A 4623-nucleotide genomic window follows, 5' to 3' on the forward strand; every position below is an offset into this window, starting at 1 on the left:
GCTTTTTAGACTATAAAAATACTAAACTATTTTATTTGAACCTCAAACTAAATGTGGCAGTGGTATAATTAGTAATACCAATTCAGATGTTGTTACTATATTTTATAAAGCTAATTTCTATTCAAAAATAAAAGAAAGCTAAAACTATACAAAGAAAAATAAGAAAAAGAAAATGCAAAAGAGTTAAGGAAAAAGGAAACCCCGTGGCTCCCCTGGGCCTTGGCCCTCTCCCACACAGCCGGCCCACTACCCCATCCCTCGGTCGACCTCCTATTCCCCCGACTGGGGTCGCTACATGGGGCGCCCTGCCGGACCAGATCGGCGGCCCCGGCGAGTGGATAAGAACGCCGACGCCGCGCCCCCTTGATTCCCTCTCCCCCTCTCATCCACTCCCCCTCCCCCCACTCATTCCTCTCCACCTTCCCCTCCTCAGATCCACACCTTCCCGAGCTCTGCCATGGACGCGTCGCCGGTGTAGCCGTCGCCGCTGCCCACCCCGCTACTGGAGACCGCGTCAGGGGCACCGTCTTCGTCGCCAACTTCGACTACATGGGCGAGATCGAGCCGGAAGCCACCAGGACGCCCGCTGCTTCCCCGTCCTCAACCTCCATCCGTCTCGGTCGCCGCCGCCGTCGCCAACGCCGGCCACCTCTGCTGCTCCAAAGCCACTCGACGGGCCTCCTTGTGCCTGATAGGTGAGCACATCCTCTCCCCTCCCATTCTTGCGCCGTAGGCCGCCGTCCCCGAGCTCGTCCGAGCTGCCGCGTACGCATACGTGCGTGCGTGTTGCGGCTGCTTCTATGCGCGCGCGCCGGCCTCGCCGTGGTCTAGTGCTACTTCGCCTGCTACTGCTCCAACGGCACCCCGTACGGCGCTCGCCGACCCGCCACACGCGCGTCACCACGCCCGCACGCACCGGCCCCTGCCCTTGCTCGTACCCGTAGTCGCCGCGACCGCGCCGCCCGCGCCCAACGCCCCTGGCCTCTGCTGTTGCTCACGCCGCGGCTTGCTGCTCGCCTGAGCTGCTGCGCCCGCCCACCGCACGCTCCGCACGCGCCAGGCGCCCGTGCTGCTCGCTGCAGCTCCGCCTGCTACACTACTTGCCGCTGCCACTGGGCGATGCTCTGCCGCCCACCGCTGCATCTGGCCCCGACCGGCCTTGCCGTGCAGCCCCGCTCCCCGCACCCTGCCTCGCCTACCTGCGCCCGCGCATACGCGCCCGTCCGCCTCGCGCACGGCCTTGCCTTCTCTGCTGCAGCGCCCCCGCCCGCTTGCTACTGCTCTACTGTACTGATGCTTGCTACTGTAGATGTAGCTAGCTTTTCTAATTCTACACTAAATAGCCCTCTAAACAGCCTCTAAACTGCGGTTAAACAAGTATTTACAAGGCTAATAAAAATATGAGTAGATGGTATACTTGACAAACTCCATTTTATCCCACTGGACCAAATCCTTTCGATGTGTGGATTAATTCCTACGAAAATCACAAAGTTCTATGTTCTGTTAAGATAAAAAAAATGAAAAACAGCTTTATTTCATAGCTACTTTAGTGCTATTGATGATCAAGCAAATGCACCCTAACAAAGATGAATGTGCTACTATCTTGTAGACCACAGAAAAATACTCAAAATTGATATAAGGCACAAAATCGTAGGATGTACAGAACAATAGTTGTAGCATTTTGAAAACAGCCAAGTAATGTTTAAAACTGGCAAATTCTCAGACTTAGCAAAATTTCAGGGATTTTTCCGAGTATTGTTAAATCTTTAATAAATTCATAAAAAATAATCTGTAACTCGGATGAAAATGTTTTCTACATGAAAGTTGCTCAGAACGACGATACGAATCGGAATACACTCTCCGTTCATTTGTCACATGCTCCTAGCATAGCGAACATCGAACTTTTTCCCTCCGGTTCGTTTGTCCGAAAATGCCTAACTCCAGGAAAACTTCCCGGATGTTATCCCCCTTCGCCGGTATTGTGTAGCACCGTGTTAGAGCACGCCTAGTGCTGCTTATTGTCTTGTCATGCACTTCTTTGCTCTGTATTTACTGTTTCTCCCCCCTCTTCTCTCCGGTAGACCCCGAGACCGCTGTTGATGCCCCTGTGATCGACTACGTCGACGACGACCCTTCTTCCCTTTCAGCGGAGCTTCCAGGCAAGCCCCCCCTTTGATCATCCCGATATCGCGCATTTCATTCTCTCATGCTTGCATTAGATTTTGCACTGTTATTGTTTGCTCCTATTCTGATGCATAGCCTGCTTTTGTAACCTGCTGTTGTACCTTACCTGCTTATCCTAAACTGCTTAGTATAGGTTGGATAATGATCCATCAGTGACCCCCACCTTGTCCTTGTTGTCCCTGCTTCATCATCGACGACTCGATCAACGTGATCGACGACCAGAGCCCGACACCTCACATCACATCACGCCCCTTTTGTTGCTCGACTCTGCAGAGCTACTATCGAGTGCCGAGGGTGATCCCTCATAATGCACTCCTGATGATAATTCTGTAGTGTAGCTATTCGGTCGTGGGCATCGAGGGTGATTTCCTCTTTCACCATTCCCGATACGGCTCTGTCGTTCAACACCTCAAGTGTGAACCTCGAGGGTGGTCGCTCTTACGTTCACCTTGATGATTACATCAAGTGGAATCCTCCGAGGGTGATTCCTTGGGTTTTCCCCTTGATGTTTGGACACACGGTTACCTTGACTTTACTTGAGGCCCTTGGGAAAGTCGGGCGGGCCCGGAGAGCACCCGCAAGATGGTTACGAGGCACGGCCGGGCCGGCAGGCCGCCCCCGAGTGGGCTGGGCTAACCCTTGCCGTATTTCCTCGAGACGGGGCGACGAGGTCACATTATCGTGAGTCTCTGCTCGTCTCCGCAAGCTAATAATACGCTATGGTTTGGGTATTTTTTCTGAGTTGGCCTTTGGCCTTTACGCACTAACCACCACGCGAGAATAGTTATTGGCCTCGACGTCGCAGTATCAGCCGAAGCTTTGTCAGACGTCCAGTTCAGCATTGCGGCACGGCTGGGCCGGCACCATCCATGTAGAGGTGGATCCTGGACCCGCCCTGCACGTAATGACCCGGAGTGCTATGGACGATGGGCCCAGACCCCGGAGTGCTATGGACGATGGGCCCAGACCCCGGAGTGCTTAGGATGTAGACCGACGGGGACCTCTCTGCTGAGCCTAGGTAGGGCTACGACGTGTTGATCTTCCGAGGCCGGGCATTGACCCCAGAAAGGTGTGTCCGGCCAGAGTGATTGAGCGTGTTGGAAAACGTGGTGCACCCCTGCAGGGAAGTTATCTATTCGAATACCGTGTCCACGGTAATGGACGTTCAGACTTATATCCTGATCTTTTACAACTAGAAATGGATACTTAAGATATGTGGCTCCGAGATTGCTTTCTCGCAGGGAGTCGAGGAGGGATCTCTGGGCATTAATGTTACAACATGTTTGTTAATTATAAACTGCTATTATTTACTCTTCCATGTGCTGCAAGACGCTTGGAGCTGCTTGAAGATGCTAGTCTTTGATAGGCTAGGCCTTCCCCTCTATTCTGGCATTCTGCACTTCAGTCCATAGATACAACCCTTCCATTTGATACCAATGCATACTTAGTATAGATCTGATGCTTGCGAGTACTTTGGATGAGTACTCATGGTTGCTTTGTACCCCTTTCCCCCCCTTCTTCCTTCTTTCCGGTTGTTGCAACCAGATGGTGGATCCCTGGAGCCAGATGCCACCACCGACGGATACTACTATGTGGAGAAAGCCGACGACCAGGAGTAGTTAGGAGGTCCCAGGCAGGAGGCCTTGCCTCTTCGATCATTGATGTTTGTGCTAGCCTTCTTAAGGCATCCTTGTTTAACTTATGTCCGTACTCAGATATTGTTGCTTCCGCTAACTCTTGTGTATCGAGCTTGTATTCGAGCCCTCGAGGCCCCTGGCTTGTAATATGAAGCTTGTATTATTTCTATTTGTGTCTAGAGTTGTGTTGTGATATCTTTGTTGGGGATCGTAGCAGAATTTTAAAATTTCCTACGCATCACCAAGATCCATCTATGGAGTATACTAGCAACGAGGGGAAAGGAGTGCATCTACATACCCTTGTAGATCGCGAGCGGAAGCGTTCCAATGAACGGGGTTGATGGAGTGGTACTTGCCGTGATCCAAATCACCGATGACCGAGTGCCGAACGGACGGCACCTCCGCGTTCAACACACGTACGGAGCAGCGACGTCTCCTCCTTCTTGATCCAGCAAGGGGGAAGGAGAGGTTGATGGAGATCCAGCAGCACGACGGCGTGGTGGTGGATGTAGCGGGATCCCGGCAGGGCTTCGCCAAGCACTAGCGGGACGGAGAGGTGTTGCAGGGGGAGAGAGAGGCGCCAGGGGCTGTGGTGTTGCTGCCCTCCCTCCCCCCACTATATATAGGACCCCTAGGGGGGGCGCCGGCCCTGGGAGATGGGATCTCCAAGGGGGGCGGCGGCCAAGGGGGAAGGGGGGTGGCTTCCCCCCCAAGTCAAGTGGGGCGCCCCCCACCCCCAGGGTTTCCAACCCTAGGCGCAGGGGGAGGCCCAAGGGGGGCGCCCCAGCCCACTAAGGGCTGG

The 4623-nt window shown here is 53.7% G+C and overlaps 1 long non-coding RNA gene across 1 annotated transcript; it reads left to right on the plus strand.

Moving 5' to 3' along the window:
• The first annotated feature begins 292 nt into the window (after window positions 1-292).
• On the plus strand, window positions 293-4016 carry LOC141021320 (uncharacterized). Its single transcript, XR_012182124.1, has 3 exons — window positions 293-695; window positions 2082-2159; window positions 3730-4016. It is a non-coding gene; the product is annotated as an uncharacterized lncRNA (long non-coding RNA).
• The last annotated feature ends 607 nt before the right edge of the window (window positions 4017-4623 follow it).

This window comes from Aegilops tauschii, chromosome 4 (genome assembly GCF_002575655.3).
Source record: "Aegilops tauschii subsp. strangulata cultivar AL8/78 chromosome 4, Aet v6.0, whole genome shotgun sequence".
NCBI lineage: Eukaryota > Viridiplantae > Streptophyta > Magnoliopsida > Poales > Poaceae > Aegilops > Aegilops tauschii.